Below are 24,327 nucleotides of genomic sequence, written 5' to 3'. Positions count from 1 at the left end.
CCAGCAGTACTGTCCACACAACACCAGCTGGCAGGAGCCAGCAGTACTGTCCACACAACACTAGGTGGCAGGAGCCAGCAGTACTGCCCACACAACACTAGGTGGCAGGAGCCAGCAGTACTGCCCACACAACACTAGGTGGCAGGAACGAGGAGTATGGCCCACACAACACCAGCTGGCAGGAGCCAGCAGTACTGTCCACACAACACTAGGTGGCAGGAGCCAGCAGTACTGTCCACACAACACTAGGTGGCAGGAGCCAGCAGTACTGCCCACACAACACTAGGTGGCAGGAACCAGCAGTACTGTCCACACAACACCAGGTGGCAGGAGCCAGCAGTACTGTCCACATGATACTAGGTGGCAGGAGCCAGCAGTACTGTCCACACAACACTAGGTGGCAGGAACCAGCAGTACTGTCCACACAACACCAGGTGGCAGGAGCCAGCAGTACTGTCCACACAACACCAGGTGGCAGGAGCCAGCAGTACTGTCCACATGATACTAGGTGGCAGGAGAGAGGAGTATGGCCCACAGAACACCAGCTGGCAGGAACCAGCAGTACTACCCACACAACACTAGGTGGCAGGAGCCAGCAGTACTGCCGACACGACACTAGGTGGCAGGAGCGAGGAGTATGGCCCACACAAAACTAGGTGGCAGGAGCGAAAAGTATGGCCCACACAACACCAGGTGGCAGGAGAGAGAGAGTACAGCCCACACAAAACTAGGTGGCAGGAGCGAAAAGTATGGCCCACACAACACCGAGTGACAGGAGCCAGCAGTAATGCCCACACAACACCAGGTGGCAGGACGGAGGAGTATGGCCCACACAACACCAGGTGGCAGGAACCAGCAAGTACTGCCCACACAACAGAAGGTGGCAGGAGTGAGGTGTATGGCCCACACAACACCAGCTGGAAGGAACCAGTAGTACTGTCGACACAATACAAGGTGGCAGGAACCAGCAAGTACTGCCCACACAATACAAGGTGGCAGGAGCGAGGAGTAAGGCCCACACAACACCAGCTGGCAGGAGCCAGCAGTACTGTCCACATGATACTAGGTGGCAGGAGAGAGGAATATGGCCCACACAACACCAGGTGGCAGGAACCAGCAGTACTGTCCACACAACACTAGGTGGCAGGAGCCAGCAGTACTGTCCACATGATACTAGGTGGCAGGAGAGAGGAGTATGGCCCACACACCAGCTGGCAGGAACCAGCAGTACTGTCCACACAACACTAGGTGGCATGAGCCAGCAGTACTGTCCACACAACACTAGGTGGCAGGAGCCAGCAGTACTGCCCACACAACACCAGGTGGCAGGAGCGAGGAGCATGGGCCACACAACACCAGGTTGCAAGAGTGAGCAGTACTACCCACACGACACTAGGCGGCAGGAGCGAGGAGTATGGCCCACACAACACCAGCTGGCAGGAGCCAGCAGTACTGTCCACATGATACTAGGTGGCAGGAGAGAGGAATATGGCCCACACAACACCAGGTGGCAGGAACCAGCAGTACTGTCCACACAACACTAGGTGGCAGGAGCCAGCAGTACTGTCCACATGATACTAGGTGGCAGGAGAGAGGAGTATGGCCCACACAACACCAGCTGGCAGGAACCAGCAGTACTGTCCACACAACACTAGGTGGCATGAGCCAGCAGTACTGTCCACACAACACTAGGTGGCAGGAGCCAGCAGTACTGCCCACACAACACCAGGTGGCAGGAGCGAGGAGCATGGGCCACACAACACCAGGTTGCAAGAGTGAGCAGTACTACCCACACGACACTAGGCGGCAGGAGCGAGGAGTATGGCCCACACAATACCAGGTGGCAGGAACCAGCAGTACTGCCCACACACCAGGTGGCAGGAACCAGCAGTACTGCCCACACAATACCAGGTGGCAGGAGCCAGCAGTACTGCCCACACAACACCAGGTAGCAGGAACCAGCAGTACTGCCCACACACCAGGTGGCAGGAACCAGCAGTACTGCCCACACACCAGGTGGCAGGAACCAGCAGTACTGCCCACACACCAGGTGGCAGGAACCAGCAGTACTCCCCACACAATACCAGGTGGCAGGAACCAGCAGTACTGCCCACACACCAGGTGGCAGGAACCAGCAGTACTGCCCACACACCAGGTGGCAGGAACCAGCAGTACTGCCCACACACCAGGTGGCAGGAACCAGCAGTACTGCCCACACACCAGGTGGCAGGAACCAGCAGTACAGCCCACACAACACCAGGTGACTGGAGCCAGCAAGTACTGCCCACACACCAGAAGGTGGCAGGAGTGAGGTGTATGGCCCACACAACACTAGGTGGCAGGAACCAGCAGTACTGCCCATAAAACACTAGGTGGCAGGAGAGAGGAGTATGGCCCACACAACACTAGGTGGCAGGAACCAGCAGTACTGCCCACACAACACCAGGTGGCAGGACTGAGGAGTATGGCCCACACAAGACCAGGTGGACTGTGACTCCCAGGCTGAAGGGCTGCAGAGATGTCAATACAGGACAGAAGCTTCTGTGAGCACTGACGTAGGCAACCACAGAAAAAAAAATCAAGGAAAACACCTGTGATTGCCACAGCTACCTGGACTGTACCTCTTCCCATCCTGTTGCTTGTAAAAATGACACCCCCTGCTCTCAGTTCCTCCACCTTCACCACATCTGCTCTCAGGATGAGGCTTTTCATTCCAGAATGAATGAAATGTCCGCCTTCTTCAAAGAGAGGGGCTTCCCTCCCTCCACCATCAAAGCTGCCCTCACTCATATCTCTTCCATTTCATGCACGTCTGCCCTCACCCCATCCTTCTGCAACTCCAATAAGGATAGGGTTCCTCTTTGAATTGACTTCATTTCATATCCTTCACATACACAAGGAGTAAAAATCTTTATGTTACTCCTCCATCTAAATGTGCAATGGGCAATCATAGTAATTTATATTAATTTATCATAAATAGAATGGTCAATGTAACATAGAAATACACTCAAATCAGCATGGGTTAATCACTCTGATGGCCTGGTGGAAGAAGCTGTCCTGGAGCCCGTTGGTCCTGGCTTTTATGCTGTGGTACCATTTCCTGGACAGTAGCAGCTGGAATACATTGTGATTAGGGTGACTCGGGTCCCCAATGATCCTTTGGGCCTTTTTTCACACCTGTCCTTGTAAATGTCCTGAATGATAGGAAGTTCACAACTACAGATGTGCTGGGCTGTCTGCAACACTCTCTGCAGAGTCCTGCGATTAAGGGTCATCCACCTTTGACATCAAAGATTATGGGAGAAGGCTGGGAACTGGGCTGAGGAGGAGATAGAAGAAAAAGAATCAGCCATGATTGAATGGCAGAGCAGACTTAATGGGTCAGATGGCCTAATACTGCTCCTATGTCTTATGGTCTCAGGGAGGTACAGTTCCCATACCAGGCAATGATGCAGCCAGCCAGGATGCTCTCAATTGTGCCCCTGTAGAAAGGTCTTAGGATTTGGGACCCACACCAAACTTCAACCTCCTTTTTCACCACATAGCCAGTATGTACAGGCCACGTGAGGTCCTCGGTGATGTGGATGCTCTTTTCCCTCTCCTGATATCTGTCTCCTGTAAACTTGGGGTGTCTACCTCTCTGTAGCTCCTGTCTATTACTGCTTCACTTTCCCTAACAAGCTGAAGATTATGGAGCTGCATCTTGATGCACCTGGTGCAGATGCACCCACCGGGGAGCCTGGAAGTGTCCTGGAAATCACATATCTTAGTGATCTTGTAGTTAGGGATCCTCTTGGAAAGAGTGATCACAGTATGAGTTTCTCATACAAATGGAGGGTGCAATAGTTCAATCTAAAACCAGTGTATTATGTCTAAACAATGGAAACTACAATGGGAGGATTTGGCTGGTGTAAACTGGGAACACAAACTTTATGGTGGGACAGTTAAAGAACAGTGAAAATCTTCCAAACAGATTTTTCACGGTGTTCAACAGAAGTATATTCCAGTTAAAAGCAAAGACAGTAAGGGTGGGGAGAGCCAGCCTTGGAGAACTAAGGGAACTAAAAGCTCGTGCATATACAATCACCAAGGGTAGAGGGGAACTGGAAGATAAGGAAAACTTTAAAAAGCAACAAATACCACTAAGCAAGAAATAAAGAAAGGAAAGATAGATTATAAAATAAACTAGTATAAAATATAGAAACAGATAGCAAAAGTTTTTATAATTATCTAAAGCAGAAAAGGGCTAAAGTGAATGTAGGTTCCTTGGAGGATGAGAAGAGGGACCTGATGTTGGGTAATGAGGAAATGGCCGAGGCTTTGAATGACTATTTTGTGTCAGTCTTCACGGTGGAGGACACATCTAACAGGCCAAAGAGAGATGGATGCGATGGGAGGTGAGGACCTCAATACGATAGCTATCATGGAAGAGGTAATGTTGAGCAAACTTGTGGGCCTGAAGATAGATAAGCCCCCTGGTCCTGATGGAATGCATCCCAGATACTGAAAGAAATAGTAGAAGTTATAGTAAAGGCTTTGGTGATAATTTACCAAAATTCTCTGGACTCTGGGCAGGTCCTGGCAAATGTCATTTCAGTGTTCAAACATGGATGTAGGCAAAAAGGCAGGTAACTATAGGCCAGTTTGTTTAACTTCTGTAGATGGGAGATGCTTGAAACAATCATTAAAGAAGAAATAGTGAGTCATCTGGAAAGAAACGGATCCATCAGGCAGACGCAGCGTGGATTCAGCAAAGGCAGGTCCTGTTTGAACAACCTACTGGAGTTCTTTCAGGATATTGTTACATATTCAGGCAACAATAAATATATATGAGTTAGGCAAGGGTTTTTATAACAAATAACACGTTTATTAAACACTGAAAACAAACCCCCCAAAAGTAAACAAACATTAGCTTAACCGGAATTCAGCTGCTGTGCAGCAGATTCACAGTTCTTAATAGCGTTGCAGTTCAAACAGTTCTTAAAGCGGTATTGAAAAAAAACAGTTCTTTAAAGCGGTATGCCGAAAGTTCAAAAGCTCACAGTCCATTTAAAAGGAGAGACTTTTTAAAAGCGATTTAAATTCTCTTCCACGTCGTTGTCCTTCGATCCCCGGCGTCGAACTTTCCCACGAAGAATTTTATGGAATATAACGGCTTAAAGGCACTGACCTTCCTTCCACACTATTCTCAATCTCCCGCTATCCCAGCGGAGATTAACACGAGAACAGTCAACGAAATCCTTCCGAATGAGGATCACACAAGGTCAAACTTTCCACCGTCAAAAATCGATTCTCCTCGATCTTTATCTTCCAAATTCTTATCTTCACTCTCCACCAGCAAAGAAACCGCTGGCAATGACCTTTTAAACTTTAGGCATTATATAAAACTTCATTTTTCAACTAAACTGCGTCATCACATTAAATCACGCAGTGACATGAAGTCAGCTTGGCAAATCTAGCCACGAACTGCCCCACCTGACAGGGTGGGTCTTCCTTTTATACCCTGTAAAAAAAACCTGTCACATGACCTCTACTGGCGGGAAAATGACATCACTCCACCATCACAAAACCATTACCTCAAGTCCAGTATAACTTCAACCCCAGTCACGTGACAAGGGTACCACTGTCACGTGTCACGGGTACGTAACAATATAATGAGTGCAGTGGATAGAGGGGAACAGATGGATGTTATTCACTTGAATTTCCAGGCCTTCAACAAGGCGCCACATAAAAGATTTCTCCATCAGATAAGGATGCATAGAGTTGGGGGTGATGTATTGGCATGGATAGAGGATTGGTTAACTAATAGAAAGCAGAGAGTTCAGATACATGGGTGTTACACTGGTTGGCAATCAGTGGTGAGTGGTTTGCTGCAGGAGTTGGTGCTGGGCCTGCAACTGTTCACAATATACGTTAACAATCTGGAAGAGGGGACCAAGTGTAGTGTATCTAAGTTTGCTGATCACACTCAACTGAATGGAAAAGCAAATTGTGCGGAAGATATGGAGAGTCTGCAGAGAGATATAGATATGGTAAGTGAGTGGGCAAGGGTCTGGCAGATGGAGTACAATGATGGTAAATGCAAGGTCATCCAATATGTAAGGAAAAAATGGAAAGAGCAGATTATTGTTTAAATGGTGAAAAGTTGCAGCATGCTGCTGTGCAGAGGGATTTCGGGATGCTTGTGCATGGATCACAAAAGGTTGGTTTGCAGGTGCGGCAGACTATCAAGAATGTTAGCTAGAAAGATTGAATTTAAGAGCAAGGAGGTTATGGTGCAACTGTACAGGATACTGGTGAGGCTGCACCTGGAGTACTGTGTGCAGTTCTGGTCTCCTTACTTGAGGAAGGATATACTGGCTTTGGAGGTGGTGCAGAGGAGGTTTACCAGGTTGATTCCAGAGATGAGGGGGTTAGACTATGAGGAGAGACTGGGACTGTACTCACTGGAATTCAGAGAGTGAAAGGTGATCTTATAGAAACATAAAAATTATGAAAGGGATAGATAAGATAGAGGCAAGAAAGTTATTACCGCTGATAGGTGAGACTAGAACTAGAGGACATAGCCTCAAGACTTGGGAGAGCAGACTTTGGTCAGAAATGAGGAGGAACTGCTCTTCCCAGAGAGTGGTGAACCTATGGAATTCTCTGCCCAATGGAGCAGTGAAAGCTACCTCAGTAAATATATTTAGCGCAATGTTGGATAGATTTTTGCATAGTATTAGAATTAAGGGTTATGGGGAAAAGGCAGGTCGGTAGAGATGAGTCCATGGCCAGATCAGCCATGACCTTATTGAATGGCGGAGCAGGCTCGATGGGTCGGATGGCCTACTCTCACTCCTAATTCTTATGTTCTTATGTAATACTGGCACTGTAGACACGCTCCCTATTCTTTCAAGAGTTAAATAAGAAAAAAAAATAAGGAATGAATTCACCTACTTACCTTGCCTCCACCTGTGCTTGCCGAAGCCCTGTTGAGCCTTACTACTCTGACGATGACCAACTCTGCTAGGCGGTTCCCCTCTCTTATACATATTGGGATTTTAAGGCTTTTCGCCAGACCTGCTTGGGAACACTTCTGTTGCATCTGTGCAGTACTCCAATCAACAATGCTGCCTGGCATGCTGAGTTCCTCCAGCTTTTTGTGTGTGTGGCTTGGATTTCCACCTTTTGCAGATTTTCTCTTGTTATGAGAGGACAATTTACAATGACCAATTAAACTACCCAGTATGTCTTTGGACTGTAGGAGGAAACCAGAGGACCTGGAGAAAACCCACATGTTCCACAGGGAGGTTGTACAGAGACTCTTCACAGAATGGCACTGGAATTGAACTCCAAATTCCAGAATCTCCCAAGCTGGAATAACATCGTGCTAGCTGCTGTACTACCATGGCACCCAATAGGAGAGGAGTGTTGAACATGGGAGAAAAGGAAAGAGGATGTGGCCTGACCTGCTGAATTCCTCCTGCTCTTTTTTTGTGTAAGAGCCAGAGGGATTGCAGCAACTCCAAACCAACATGCAGCAACTTCTCCTCCTGCAGTTGAGAGGAGTGGATGTGAGGGAAAAACTGCGAGTGATGAAGAGCCAAGAAGCCTCAATACTTGCTTGGGATTCTCTGAGCCAGAATCCATCCTCATACTTCTTTTTTCAAATGGTTCACAGAGAGAGGTCTATGATGCACAGCCTAAAGGAAGATTGGTAACATCCTCACACAAGACACATTACAGATCTTTCTTTTCAATCTTTTTATTGAATTTTTCTAGACAAATACATAGTGATCATAATAGTACAAAGGGAGTGGGATTACATTGTTGGCAATTAATACATGTGTGTAGAAACTACAGGTAACACCAATATAATTGACCTCCCAAACTCTTAATATAGACAAGATACAAGGAAATAAAAAGATGGAGAAAAACCCAACTTGAAAAATGAAAAACAAAGTAAACTAAACTAAACAAAGCTCGGCTATTCTATTATAACAGATAAAATCATTAATGTTGTCAACTCCACTCCTCTACTCAAATTAATAAATAATATAAAGGAATTGGAAAAGGTCAAATTATATTCTATGAAAGTATTGGATAAATGGCCTCCAAGTTTCTTCAAATTTAACCAAGGGATCAAAGGTACCACTTCTAACGTTTTCTAAGTTTAAACAGGATATGGTTTGGGGAAACCATTGAGATGTCGTTGGAGGATTCATCTCTTTCCATTTCAATAAAATAGATCTCCCAGCCATTAAAGTAGCAAATGCAATCATCCGCCGAGCTGAAGAGGGCTAAGGCAAGGGGAAGGAAACCAGGATGTTAGGGTCGAGGAAGAGGAAAATAGTAATAAGTCAAAGATACTGAGCAGCAAAGATGGCAAGAAGGACAGGCAGGTGAATAGACAGGATAATCTGCTGTGCGATAGAAATATAGCAAAATCGGTAACAGATACTGATCTAAATGTACTATACTTAAATGCCCGCAGCATTAAAAATAAAGTGGATGACCTTGATATACAGCTACAGGTTAAAAGATACGACATAGTGGCCATCACTGAGTCATGGCTAAATGATGGATGTGATTGGGAGCTGAATGTTCAAGAATACACTGTGTATAGGAAAGATAGGAAGGTAGGTAAAGGGGGTGGCGTGGCCCTGATGGTAAGCAATGATATCAAATCACTAGAAAGAAGGGACATAGGATCAGAAGAAGTAGAATCCCTACGGGTCGAGTTAAGAAATGGCAAGGATAAAAAGCCACTAATAGCAGTTATATACAGGCCTCCAAACAGCAGCTGGGATGTGGACTACAAGTTACAACTGGAAGTAGAAAAAGCATGTCAGAAGGAAAATGTCAAGATTATTATGGGAGATTTTAATATGAAAGTGGATTGGGAAAGTCAGGAAGATACTGGATCTCAGGAGAAGGAGTTTGTAGAATGCCTACGGGATTGCTTTCTGGAGCAGCTTGTCCATAAGCCCACCAAGGGATCAGCTGTTTTAGATTGGGTGCTGCGTAATGAGCCTGAGGTGATTTGGGAGCTAGAGTTAATGGATACCCTTGGAAGTAGTGATCATAATATTATCGAGTTCAGTTTCAAATTTGAAAAGGAGAAGCTGGTATCAATACTTCAGTGGAACAAAGGAAATTACAGTGGTATGAGAGAGGAACTGGCCCAAGTTGATTGGAAAAGTAAGCTAAGTGGAGGAACAGTAGAGCAGAATTGGATGAAATTCCTATAAGAAATAAGGAGAGGGCAGGAAAAATATATTACAAGAAAAAAGAAAATCATAAAAGGAAAAATGACACAAATGTGGCTAACGAGAGAGGTTAAGGCTAAAATAAAAGCAGAAGAGGCAGCATACAAGGAAGCAAAAATTAGTGGGAAAACTGAGGACTGGATGAATTTTAAAAATTTACAGAAGGTAACTAAGAAAGTCATTAGGAAAGAAAAGATGAATTATGAAAGGAAATTGGCAATTAACATTAAAAAAAGGACACTGAGTTTTTTTTAAATATATGAAGAGTAAAAGAGTGATACGGGTAGATATAGGACCTATTGAAAAGGATGCTGGAGAAATTATAATGGGTAACAAAGAGATGGCTGAGGAACTAACTGAGTATTTTGCATCAGTCTTCACAGTGGAAGATATTAGCAACATACCTGATAGCCAGAGGTCTCAGGGAATAGAATTAGGTACAGTCAAGATTACTAGAGAGAAAGTGCTTGAGAAGCTAAATGGTCTAAGGATAGACAAGTCTCCCAGACCGGATGAAGTGCATCCACGGGTTCTGAAGGAGGTGGCTTTGGAGATTGTGGAGGCATTGGAAATGATCTTACAGGAATCAGTAGACTCTGGCATGGTTCTGGAGGACTGGAAGGTCGCAAATGTAGTTCTGTTGTTGTATCCAGAGACACCGGCCACGTGACAGACGCATTGACACCTGGCTGGTCGGAGGACACACCACACGCCTGTCAACATTTGGCCCCTCCCAACTAATCAATGTACACCTAAATTATTGGTCACCTTAATTGGATTATCTCGCCCAGCCCCATGCTATAAAAGGTGAAACATGTGCCTAGCTCACTCTCTCTTACAGACCACCTCATTGAAGGTAAGTGCATTGATTTATGTTTGGGAAGGTTTATCGTTTGTTCTGGTAAGGGAGCCGCAGATATCCAAGGTCAAGGGGGATAGCTGTCGTAGTGCTTTTCCCTTGTTCTTTGTATGTGTAACTGTACCCTGTCCCCACACCGCTTCCTGTGTATTGTACAGCCGACCCAACCTTCCCCACATGTGCTAACCCTAAGCATTTTTTGTTAGAATATTGTAGTTTCTTGTGTTGACCTGACTTCCCCTTGTAAATAAATTCCTTATTATTAAAACTGTGTGTGTCCAGGCCTCTACTGTTGAGACTCAAAGAACCAGTTATTTTCCATCACAACAGTTGTTTAAGAAAGGGGGGAGGCAGCAAAAAGAAAATTACAGACCTATTAGTCTGACATCGGTAGTTGGAAAGTTACTGGAGTCGATCTTCAAGGATGAGATTATGAATTACCTTGAGGTGCATGACAAAATAGGCCCAAGCCAACATGGTTTCATGAAGGGAAGATCCTGCCTCACCAATCTATTGGAATTTTTTGAGGTAATCTCAGATAAGATTGACAAGGGAGAGGCTGTGGATGTTGTGTATTTGGATTTCCAAAAGGCCTTTGATAAGGTGCCGCATAAGATGCTGCTTAATAAGATGAGGGCCCATGGAATTACAGGAAGGATATTGGAATGGGTGGAGCGTTGGCTGATAGGCAGAAAGCAAAGAGTGGGAATACAGGGATCCTATTCTGGTTGGTTGCTGGTTACCAGTGGTGTTCCGCAGGGGTTGGTGTTGGGGCCTCTTCTTTTTACACTGTATATCGACGATTTAGATTATGGATTAAATGGTTTTGTGGCTAAGTTTGCGGATGACACCAAGAAAGATGGAGGAGCAGGAAGTGTTGAGGAAACGGAAAGGTTGCAGAGAGACTTGGTCAGTTTAGGAGACTGGGCAAAGAAATGGCAGATGAGATACAATGTTGAGAAATGTACAGTTGTACATTTTGGAAGAAGAAACAATCGGGCAGATTATTATTTAGATGGGGAGAAAATTCAAAAACTGGAAGTGCAAAGGGACTTGGGGGCCCTAGTGCAGGATACCCTAAAGGTTAACCACTAGGTTGGATCGACAGTATGGAAAGCGAATGCTATGTTGGCATTCATTTCAAGAGGAATAGTTTATAAGAGTAAGGAGGTGTTGATGAGGCTCTATGGGGCACTGGTGAGACCCCATTTGCAATACTGTGTGCAGTTTTGGGCCCCTTATCTTAGAAAGGATGTGCTGATGTTGGAGAGAGTTCAGAGAAGAATCACGAGGATGAGTCCTGGAATGCAGGGACTAACATATGAGGAGCGTTTGTCGGTTCTTGGATTGTATTCATTAGAGTACAGAAGAATGAGAGGGGATGTCATAGAAACATTTCGAATGTTGAAAGGGTTGGACAGAGTAGATGTGGAAAGGCTGTTTCCCTTGGTGGGAGGGTCCAGGACAAGAGGTCACAGTCTTAGAATTAGAGGGTACCCATTTAACACAGAGATGAGGAGAAATTTTTTTAGCCAGAGGGTCGTGGATTTATGGAATTTGTTGCCACATACAGCTGTGGAGGCCCAATCATTGAGGGTGTTTAAGAAGGAGATTGACAGGTATCTAATTAGTCAGGGTATCAAGGGATATGGGGAAAAAGCCGGAAATTGGAACTAGATGGGAGAATAGTTTAGCTCATGGTGGAATGGCAGAGCAGACTCGATGGGCAGAATGTCCTACTTCTGCTCCTTTGTCTTGTGATCTTGTGATCTTCTCTATAGGTAAAGAAAGTTCAAATTCCTCCCATTCATTTTTAATTTTATCGAATATATCTGACTGTATTTTCATAATCATATCATAAATGATTGCTATTAAACCCTTTTGAGGTTTAAGCCTAAATTTTTTGCCCTGATATTGGTTGGATATGAAGTTGGAAAAGTAGGTAATTCCGTGTTCAAAAAATCTCTGATCTGTAAATATCTAAAAAAATGGGATCTGGGCAAATTATATTTGTTAGACAATTGTTCAAAAGACATGAAACAGTTATCCAAAAATAAATCATGAAAACATATTATACCCTTCATTTTCCATACCAAAAAGGCTTGATCCATGACAGAGGGTTGAAAGTAAAAAATAGATATAATAGGACTTGATAAAATAAATTTATTCAAGCCAAAAAATTTACGAAATTCAACCCATATTCGTAATGTATGTTTAATTATTGGATTAACCACTTGTTTATTCAATTTAGAAAGAACAAAGGGAAGCGAAGTCCCTAAGATGGAAAGCAATGAAAATCCTTGTGCATAATTACATTCAAGGTTAACCCATTGTGGACTGACATTAATATCCACATCTTGTGTCCAAAATATTAAATATTGAATATTAATTGCCCAATAATAAAACCTTAAATTCGGCAGTGCCAGGCCACCATTCTTTTTGGATTTCTGCAAGTACTTTTTTTCCTTAACCTAGGATTTTTTTTCTGCCATATATAAGACAAAATTTTAGAGTGAATTGTATCAAACAAGGATTTGGGAATAAAGATTGGTACTGCTTGGAAAAGATGTAAAAATTTAGGTAAAATAATCATCTTAATAGCATTAATTCGACCAATCAGTGATATAGACAGCGAGGACCATTTAGTAAGCGATTGTTTGACCTGGTCTATTAAAGGTAAAAAATTTACGTTAAATAAACCCTTATGGTTTTTTTTTTTAGTAATTTTACCACCTAGATCAGTAAAGTGATCCATAACCAATCTAAATAGTAAATGTCTGTAAATTGGAACTTGCATATTTAAAGGGAAAAGTTCACAGTTATTAAGATTCAGTTTGTAACCAGAAAAACTGAACGAGCAGGGATTTAACAGCAGGAATGGATTTCTCAGGATTTGAAATATACAGTAACAAATCATCAGCATATAATGATAACTGATGTATCACATTCCCATGGGAAATGCCAAATATAGTAGGTGAGTCACGAACAGCAATAGCTAAAGGTACCAGGGCAATATCAAATAACAATGGGCTAAGAGGACAGCCTTGCCTAGTGCCATGAAACAACTGGAAAAAAATGGAGATCTTATATTATTGGTAAGTACCGAAGCCATAGGGGTATAGTATATCAATTTAATCCAAGATATAAATTGTGGGCTAAAATTAAATTTCTCAAGTGTACTAAATAAGTATGGCCATTCAACTCTATCGAATGCTTTCTCATCATCCAATGAGATGACACATTTTGGAGTTCTAGATGAGGGAGCATAAACAATATTCATTAATCTCCTAATATTAAAGGATGAATATCAGTTTTTAATAAATCCAGTCTGATCAATCAAAATAATTTGAGGCAATATATTCACCAATCTAGTTGCCAATATTTTAGAGAAGATCTTAGAATCAACATTCAATAAGGATATAGGCCTATATGATGCACATTCAGTGGGATCTTTATCTTTTTTAAGAATTATGGAAATAGAGGCACTATAAAAAGATTGTGGTAATTTACCTAAAAAAGATTCTATATATCCAGGGAGAAAGTATAGTAGAGAAGGATTTTAAAAATTCTACTGTATAGCCATCTGGGCCAGGTGCTTTACCTGAATTCATCAAAGAAATAGCATCTTTTATTTCTTGTTCTGTAATAGGAGCATCTAATATTAAATGTTCATTAGGTGATAATTTCAGAACATTCAATTTCCTTAAGAATTCGTGCATTATAGTGGGGTCATCAGGAAATTCTGATTGATATAAGGAGGTGTAAAATTCTTGAAAAGGTTTACTTATCTTATCATGATCAACCGTCATAGTTCCATCTCGTTTACGAATTTTAATAATCTGATGTTTAGCCAAAGCAGATTTCAATTAACTAGCCAATAGTTTGTAACACTTACCCAACAGGCTGGTATATGTCTAGGGGAAAAGGAGATCCAGCCACTCACCAACCCCACCTCCCGTACACGCAGGGGCTGTGGGAATCAAGGTTATGCCGCGCGTACACACGCAATATCAAACTCACACCAGATACCGTTACGGAATACACTTTAAAGAGTTTACTAAAACTAAAAGAGTACTAGACAATACAATATATATGAAAGAAAAAGAAAAAAACAAAAGGCGCAAAACTTATCAAAGTCCAAACCACTTCGTGCACAACCGTTGGAGCTCAATTATTGAAGTCTTCTGGCCACCATTCGACCCCCTCCAAACTCCTCGACTCGCAGCTCAGGACCATCCGAAGTGGTCAACCAAATACATCTATCTTCGTCTCCTCTCCTTGGGGTACCTCCTGGCCTCGGACCCCCCCCCTGAGGTCCGTTCCTCACCCAGTTTACAGTCTCACGTCCTCTCTCTCTCACCCCCTCGCGCCGATCTCCCAAAAGCCCGCCAACAATAGTTTACAGACTCAGAAGAAAGAACAACATTAATCCCAATTGGTTAACAAAGGAATACAATTCTCCTTATCAGTAAATTTTAACCCAAACAAGCTTCCAGCACTCTCTCGCAACAAAAAAACATTCCTACTTTTAACAAAACAAAGAAGCCATTCTGAGTAACATACACAGTAACAATGAAAAAGAAAATACCCCCTTTACAAGTTTACCAGATTTATCACCATATATATAACATTGACTCCCAGACTTAATCAATTGATTTTCAATCGAGGATGTTAAAAGTAAACTTGCTCCATTTGAAGTTCGACCCTCTTTTTATAAAGCTCCTGACTAGGAGCAATAGAATATTTTTGTCACTTACAAACAAGCTGGATGAACTCAGCAGGTCAAGCAGCCTGCTGAGTTCATCCAGCTTGTTTGTACGTGTTTACTTGACCACAGCATCTGCAGTGTACTTTGTGTTGAATATTTTTGTCGATTGCTTTAATCTTATCAACCAACATACAAATCTCTTTATTAATTCGTTTTTTCAGTCCAGCAGAATATGAGATAATCTGCTCATGGATGTATGCTTTAAAAGTATCCCATAGAACCCCTCTGGAAATTTCTTCCATAGAGTTTGTTGAAAAGAAGAAATCAATCTGTTCCTTAATGAAATTCACAAAGTCTGAGTCCTGTAGTAATACAGAGTTGAATCACCATTGTCCAAAGCTAGAAGGTGTATACATTAATTTAATAGAGAATTTCAGGGGTGCATGGTCATAGATTGCAATGGAATCATAATTGAAGTCAGTAACAGAGGGAATTAAACAAGAGTCAATAAAAAAGTATCAATTCTAGAATAACTGTGGTACACATGGGGAAAAAATGAAAACTCTTTATTCTTTGGATGTAAAAACCTCCAAATTTCTGAAATTCCAAAATCAAGCATAAAGGGATTAATAAAGGTAGCCGATTTATTCAGAAGTGCCTGATTAGACTTAGATCTATCCATTGAAGGATTTAAACAGCAATTAAAATCTCCTCCCATTATCAACATATAATCATTTAAATTGGGAAGGGATGTGAATAAGTGTTTAAAAATCAGGATAGTCAACGGTTGGAGCATAAACATTAACCACAACCACTTTTTTGTTACAGAGTAGGCCAGTAATTAACAAAAATCTACCATTCAGATCTGAAATTGTTTTGTAGTGAACAAATGGAATTGAAGAATCTATAAAAATAGAAACTCCTTTCACTTTAGCCCGAGAATTCAAATGGTATTGCTAATCTTTCCAAAACCTAAAAAAATACTGATTATCTTCTTTACTCACATGAGTTTCTAGTGCAAAGATAATATGGGCATTCATTCTATGGAATACTTTGAAATTTTTTTTCCATTGAATTGGATGGTTTAAACCGTTTGTATTCCACAAAACAAAATTAATAATCTTATCCATCATAGTAAAACCAGTAATATGGAACGTTAAGGGCTAACCAGAATACAAACTCATGAACCCGGAAGAGGAAGAAAGGTTCAAGGAGGAGCTGGAAGTTATGACATTTTGGACATTACAGTAGTTTCAAAATAGCCCAGGTGAAAAAATCTAATCTAAAAAAAGAAATACCTCCTCCCCCCACTCACAAAGAGTCAGAAATAGGTCAGAGATTGGCCAAGAGATAAACTAAAGCTAAATCTTCCCCCATCTCTCCTGATGGCAGCCCAAAAGATAAAAGTTTTTAAAAAGCCACCCATAATCCAAAAAATATATGAAGAAACATATAAAAAAAGAACAAGAAAAAAAACTATTGCGATTTAAAAAGAAGTTTAAATCATAAAACAGAGTACTAAAATACTAGTATTTCAGAAAAAGGAGAAAACAAATGCCGATTTATGTTGTTGGTTATTTTCACGCATAAACAATTGAAATGACACAGCAAGAAAATAAGGTCTTATGGGAAGAAGAAAGCAGGACGACATCTTAAAATGTGAAAAAAAGAGAGAGCGAGAGCATCTCTGTTCAAAAAAAAAGAAATCGAACACCAAAACATCTACTAAATAGTTTCAAAAAATAAAAAAAAACAAGCAGAATCCCAAAAGGGAACAGAAAAGTTAATCTAGAAATACTAAATATACCTACAGTACAAACCAAATAAGAGAACCCTCGCATTCTAACTGACCAGATCAATAAGCTGGTAAATAGCTTAAAAATTTAAGTAAAAGCCAAAAAAAAGCAGAACCTTAATTAGGCCATCACAGAGGAAGTTTGTTGGTCAAAAAAATTTTTGAGCTTCATTTTATGACTTAAAGAGACCATGGGAATTATCAGAGAGGACAATTCTCAATCGAGGTGGGAACAGGAGGAATGCTCTGAGACCCATTTGGAAGAATAGATAGATAGATAGATAGATAGATAGATAGATAGATACTTTATTCATCCCCATGGGGAAATTCAACTTTTTTTTCCAATGTCCCATACACTTGTTGTAGCAAAACTAATTACATACAATACTTAACTCAGTAAAAAATATGATATGCATCTAAATCACTATCTCAAAAAGCATTCATAATAGCTTTTAAAAAGTTCTTAAGTCCTGGCGGTTGAATTGTAAAGCCTAATGGCATTGGGGAGTATTGACCTCTTCATCCTGTCTGAGGAGCATTGCATCGATAGTAACCTGTCGCTGAAACTGCTTCTCTGTCTCTGGATGGTGCTATGTAGAGGATGTTCAGAGTTTTCCATAATTGACCGTAGCCTACTCAGCACCCTTCGCTCAGCTACCGATGTTAAATTCAGACATCAGAGACTTAAATGCCATTCGTTCCTTCAGAACCTCATGGCTGAAATCTTCAATGAAGCGGAATTTGAAACCTTTAAATTTGAACATGCCTTTCCACCAAGCAAAGCATATCAAACGTTCCTTGATATGAACATAATGAAGACGAACATTGACTGGTCGTGGTTTAGAATGATCAGAAGATTTTGGACGTGGTGTGCGATGAATGCAGTCAATTAATGGAGGGGCATTGGAACTTCTGCGCCAAACATATCGAATAAAAATTGAGAAAAGATAGGATAACCCTCTTCAACATCTTCAGGGAGACCACTTATTCGTAGATTCTGTCTTCGAGATCGATTTTCAAGGTTGGTAACGTTGAATTTATAACGATCCAGCTGTTGAGACATCAAAGTTAGATTTTGTTCCAGAGTTGTAATCCTCCAATATCTCTGTCAAGTTCTTTCGTCAAGTTCTGAAATCGTTGCTTGCTGTAGTTCAAATTCACGTTTGAGTGATCTAAAATTATCCTCAACCGTCTTTAAAAGTCCTTCGAACACGGCAAATTTTTGAGTAAGTTGATCATCTAGAAGTTTCCACGTTGTTTCAAAAGTAAAGGGAGGTTGCTTAGGTTGTTTTGTAATCTTTTTTCCCATTAGGATCCGAATCTTTCCCGTTTTTTGCTTCTCATTTCCAGTGACTTAAAGTCAAAATCCAAAAATATGTCTATAACATAAGTCTTTTAGTGTAGATATAAAACAAAGTAAATAAGAGTGGCTACAGGTAATAGAAGTAAAGGGAATGGAGGGAAGCCAAATTGAACCTCATGCCGTGAGCGCCACCTGGAGACCACACATATTACAGATCTACACCTCTATAGAACACAGCACAGGAACAGGCACTTTAAATCTTGACTAAATTTACCACCTCTCTCAATATCCAAGGTTCCCTTACTTTGCAGTACTTGCCTATCTTCATTTCTGGAACATATTAATCCTGTACTCTGTACAGCTGTCTTTAAACACTCTTCATATGTTCGATGTAGACTTGCCCAAAATCAGCTGTCCCAAATTCTCTCTGTTTCCTACATAATACTCTTGTAATTTTTAAACATGAGAAAGTCTGCAAATGCTCGAAAGCCAAGCAACACACACAAAATGCTGGAGGCACTCAGCAAGTCAGGCAGCATCTATGGAAATGAATAAACAGTTGATGTTTTCGGCCGAGACCCTTCTTCAGGACTATAATTTACCTACTACCAATTTAATATTTGTCTGTATCTGTATTTATCTTAAAACTTGAGTTCCTGGATAACATGTTGCCTCCTGGCAGCCAGGGATATGCTGGATTGAGTCCTCAACATTCTTAAGTAGAGGGTGAACAGCAAGAAGTTGTGGTCCATGTTGGTTCCAATGGCATGGGTAGGACGAGTGATGATGTTCTGCATAGGGAGTTCTTGGAGTTAGGTGCTAAATTAAAGGGCAGGACCTCCAGGGTTGTGATCTCTGAATTGCTACCTGGGTAATGTGCCAGTGAGGCCATAAATAGGAAGCTCATACAGTTTAATATGTGGGAAAGGAGTTGGTTTAGGAAGGAAGGCATAAGATGTTTGGATCATTGGGCTCTATTCCAGGGAAGGTGGAACCTGTACAAAAATAACACACAAAAAATACAGGAGGAACTCAGCAGGACACTGGAACCAGAGTGCCAGGACAGTTAGTGGAGAGGTTGTGGATCCAAATGTTGGTAAGACCTCAGACAAAGTTAGGAATCAAAAGATTGTGCATGGTGCGAATAGTGTCCTGAGCTGCCTGTATTTCAATGCAAGAACTATTGTAGGAAAGGCAGATAATAGTGCTGTAAATGAGTTAGTTGGTTAACAAGCAGAGGAAATGTGTAGTGAGGAGAGGCTGTTGATAGGGCAAACTTGTTGTCAACAGGATGAGTCGCAACATGAAGGTCAGACAAATCAAAAAGGGTGAATACAGGACTGAAGGTGTTATATTTGAATGGGCATAGTATACGGAATAAGGTAGATGAACTTGTAGCACAGTTGTAGATTGGCTGAAAGACTGTAGCTGGGAGCTTAATGTCCAAGGATACACATTGTATCGAAAGGACAGGCAGGAAGGCAGGAGGAATTTCGTTAGTGGTGAATCTGTGGAATTCTTTGCCAATGGAGGTCAAGTCTTTATGTATATTTAAGACAGAGGTTGATAGATTGGTCAGTGCATGAAGAGATGCAGGGAGAAGGCAGGTGATTAGGACTGAGAGGAAAAATGGGTCAGCCGTGATGAAATGGCCAAGTAGACTCAATGGGCCAAATGGCCTAATTCTGCTCCTATATCTTATTATCATTGTTCCCTAACTGTTCTTGTAATGGTAGGTCAGTCATGCTGCCAGGCCCATTGCCTAACACTAGGTCTAGTATGTCTCCTCCTAATACAGAAATAGAGTCATAGACAAGTGAGCACAGAAACAGGCCTTTTGGCCCATCTAGTCCATGCCAAAACCATTTAAACTGCCTACTCCCATCGACCTGCTCTGGGACCATAGCCCTTCATATCCCATCATAACTGTTGTTTCTTCCAGAAATCCACCATGGAGCACAAGCCAACCAGATGGTGGTGTGACTGGAACATCCTGCAGAGGATTCAGGACAGACATGATGGCTACTGTAGGAGGTTCCCTGAACACAATGCCCAAATAGCAGAATGCCCATTACTAAAACTCAGCAAGCACTAAGAACCCGTTCGGCTGGCAGTGAGAGGGGCATTCCTGTAAGAATCTCACTCTCAACAAATACTGTGCTCAGGATGGTTGCACTGAGGAAGAGACAGTTGCCCATTCTTTTGCGAGAGTTCTTATCCTAAACAGCTGTCTTGAAGAGGATTCTCTACTCTTCGATTGTTCCCAGGACACACACATCAGTGCTAATGGAAGATCATCAACTCTGGTCAGACTGATACTTGATTATTCAGTACAAGATGTCCATAAGGGAATGCTGCCAATTGGCACAGTCCAGGCTGCAGGAGAATGTACTAAAGACTGCAGGGATGCACTGAAGCCTGGTATAGTCAATGCAAAGGCTTTGAGAAGTTTGGCAGTCTGGGGTCCTTCTGCCTCGAGAAGTCCCTCAAACACTGGAAGTTTGCTTCATCCCAGGAGACCACGAGTGGCAGTACTGTGACTGCAATTACACTACACAAATAGGGAATCAGGCACGTTTTCTCCTCACAAACAAAATTTATTTTGGAAAAACGTTTCGATTAACATTTTGGGAAGCAAAAGAAGAAATTGCTGGGTCCCTGGCAGAAATATTTGCATCATCTCTTGTCCTGGGGAGGAGTGAAGAAAGATGGCACCAGCAGTTTTTGCAGACCTAGACTTCTTCCAGTTCGACCACGAAACAGCTTTTATTTTTTCTCTTATGTCTTTTCTTTTTGAGGCTCAGTCGGAGTCCATGATCTATAGCTCTTCACACGGTGGGTTTTCTGACTGGCTGTGCAGCTTAGCGCTTTGCTCTCTCTAGGAATGGCCTGGAAGAAATGAGACCTCAGGGAGCAACCCCGTGGATGACCCGTTTCCTCATCAATTTTGCCGACTGAAACATTGTGGGCGACTGAAATATCAAGAGAGCAGGCTGTGTGTTTGCTAATCGCTAGCTGCTGTCAGAAAAAAGGCCCCTGTACTCAAGCAATCTCTTTCTCTCACTCTCTCTCTTCTGATGGAGAGCGAGAGTCTGTCGGTCCTCGAGCCGAGGAGCTTGGCGAAGTGATGTAGAAGATTGTAACATTGAAACATGAGTTGCTGGTCCCCACTCTCAATGCAGGAGTGACCACTCTCTCCTTCAATGGAGAGAGGGAGCCTGTCTGAGATATCGAAGTGCTAGATTAGGGACTGTAGTTTTGATGGTCTCCAGATTGGGATCTCTTTGGGGGGCTTTTACTGTCGCCTCCATGCTGTGGGGGGGGGGGGGGGGATGGTAATTCTGTTGCGCAAGTGGGGCAGGGGTTAATCCTTATGCTGTTGCTTGTGCAAAGAGAGGGGGAAGGGGGACTTTGATGTTTCTATCATTCATCTTATGGGGTTGTTGTTCATGGATGTCTGTGAAGAGTAAGAATTTCAGGTTGCATACTGTATACATTCTCTGATATTAAAATGAACCTTTTCCCTGTTAGACTGGAGCACGGATAATGTTGTTCTTTTATTTAAGAAGGACTGCAAGGACAAGCCAGGAAACTGCAGCTTGGTGAATCTAACATCAGTGGTTTGAAAGTTACTGGAGGGGATTCTGAGGGATAGGATATAGCTGCAAGGATGAGAAAATCTGCAGATGCTGGAAATCCAAACAAAACACACAATATGCTTATGGAACAGCAGGCCAGGCAGCATCTATGGAAAAGAGTACATTTCAGCAGCACCTGATGAAGAGACTTGGCCTGAAACCTTGACTGTTTACTCTTTTCCATAGATGCCTCCTGGACTGCTGTTCCTCCAGCATTTTGTGTTTGGAAAGGTTAGGATTGAATAGGGACAGTAAGCATGGCTTTGTGTGTGGAAAATCGCACCTCACCAATCTGATTTTTTTTTAAAGAATTTGATGAGGTGACAGACGTTTGAGAGGTCTTTGAGATGGTCTCACATGGGAGAAAGATTATCTGGAAATTTGGGAAGTGCAGTGGCAGATGCAATTTAATCCAGACAAATGTGATTTCATGCTCAAATTTTGGGAGGATAGCAAATGACAGTGTTTTGATATGCAGAGTTCAGTTCCCTGAAAATAGCAACACAGATGGATAGGGTAGTGAGGGATTTACAATGCTTGCCTTTATATGCTGAAACACTTAGTGTCAAAGTTGGGATCACACGTTGCAACTGTACAAAATGTTGGTTAGGTTGTACTGACCTAACATGGGAATAAAAGGATCCTTTTCTGGTGGCTGGCAGTCACTAATGGTGTTGAGACCACTTCGTTTTATGCTGTATACCAATAATTTAGATGATGGAATAAATGGCTTTGTTGCCATGTTTGCAAATGATATGAAGATTGGTGGAAGGCCAGGTAGTGTTGAGGAAACAGGTAGGCTGCCGAAGGACTTAGGCAGATTAGGAGAATGGGCTTTCAAATGAAATATAATGTTGGAAAAAAATATGGTAGCAGAAATAAATGTACAGACTATTTTCTAAACAGGGAAAAAAATCTGAGATGCAAAGGTACTTGGGTGTCCTTATGCAGGACACCCTAAAGGTTAACTTGCAGGTAGAGTCTGTGGTAAGGAAGGTAAATGTCATGTTAGCATTCATTTCAAGAGATCTAGAATACAAGAGCGGGGATGCGATGCTGAGGCTTTACAAGGCACTGGTGAGGCCTCACCTTGTGAACAGTTTTTGGTTCCTCATCTATGAAAAGATGTGCTGGCATTGGAGACAGTACAAAGGAGATTCACTAGGATGATTCTGGGAATGAAAGGGTTATCATACCGAGGAACGTTGGATGGCTTTGGGTCTGTACTCATTGGAATTTAGAAGGATGAGGGGGAATTTCATTGAAACTTTTCAAAATATTGAAAGGCCTAAACAGAGTAGATGTGGAAAGGATGTTTTCCATGGTGGGGGAGTCAAGGACAAAAGGTGCAGCCTCAGGATTGAGGGCTTCCACTTAAAACAGTGATGTGGAGATACTTATTTAGCCAGAGGGTTGTAAATTTGTGGAATTTATTACCATAGGCAGCTATGGAGGCCAAGTCGTTGGGTGTATTTGAGGCAGAGCTTGATAGGTTATTGATTGGACACGACATCAAAGGTTATGGGGAGAAGGCTGGGGAGTGGGGCTTGAAGAGGGAGAATAAAGGATCAGTCGTGATTTAATGGCAGAGCAGACTCGATGGGTCAAATGGCCTAATTCTGCTCCTGTTTTATGGTTGCACTAGGAGTGTTGTGTACAATTCTGGTTAGCACACTACAGGAAGGCTGTAAAATCCACCAAGATTGGAGGGTTTGAGTTATAGGGACAGACTGGATAGGCTTTGATCTCAATAGGAGTGTAAGGTTGTTCACTCTGCTGACCCACGATTGTGCTGCAACACATAGCTCGAACCACATCATCAAGTTCGCCGATGACACGACTGTGGTCTCATCAGCAAGAACGATGAGTCAACTTACAGAGAGGAGGTGCAGCGGCTAACAGACTGGTGCAGAGCCAACAACCTGTCTCTGAATGTGAACAAAACAAAAGAGATGGTGACTTCAGGAGGGCATGGAGCAACCACTCCCCACTGAACATCGATGGCTCCTCGGTAGAGATTGTTAAGAAGCACCAAATTTCTTGGGGTTCACCTGGCAGAGAATCTCACCTGGTCCCTCAACACCAGCTCCATAGCAAAGAAAGCCCAGCAGCGTCTCTACTTTCTGCGAAGGCTGAGGAAGGTCCATCTCCCACCCCCCCATCCTCATCACATTCTACAGGGGTTGTATTGAGGGCATCCTGAGCAGCTGCATCACTGCCTGGTTCAGAAATTGCACCATCTCGGATCGCAAGACCCTGCAGCGGATAGTGAGGTCAGCTGAGAAGATCATCGGGGTCTCTCTTCCCGCCATCACAGACATTACACTACACGGTGCATCTGCAAAGCAAACAGCATTTTACCCCTCATACAAACTCTTCTCCCTCCTGCTGTCTGGGAAAAGCCACCGAAGCATTTGGGCTCTCACGACCAGACTATGTAACAGTTTCTTCCCCCAAGCTATTAGACTCCTCAATACCCAGAGCCCAGACTGACACCTTACTGCCTTATTGTCCTGTTTATTATTTATTGTAATGCCTACACTGTTTTGTGCACTTTATGCAGTCCTGGGTAGGTCTGTAGTCTAGTGTAGTTGTTTTTTTCCTGTGTTGTTTTTTTACGTAGTTCAGTCTAGTTTTCTTTACTTTGTCATGTAACACCATGGTCCTGAAAAACCTTGTCTCATTTTTACTATGTACTGTACCAGCAGTTATGGTCGAAATGACAATAAAAGTGACTTGACTTGGCAGAGGCGTATCCTGATGGAAGCTTATA

This window comes from Hemitrygon akajei, chromosome 6 (genome assembly GCF_048418815.1).
Source record: "Hemitrygon akajei chromosome 6, sHemAka1.3, whole genome shotgun sequence".
Lineage (NCBI taxonomy): Eukaryota > Metazoa > Chordata > Chondrichthyes > Myliobatiformes > Dasyatidae > Hemitrygon > Hemitrygon akajei.
This window is presented reverse-complemented; position numbering follows the sequence as displayed.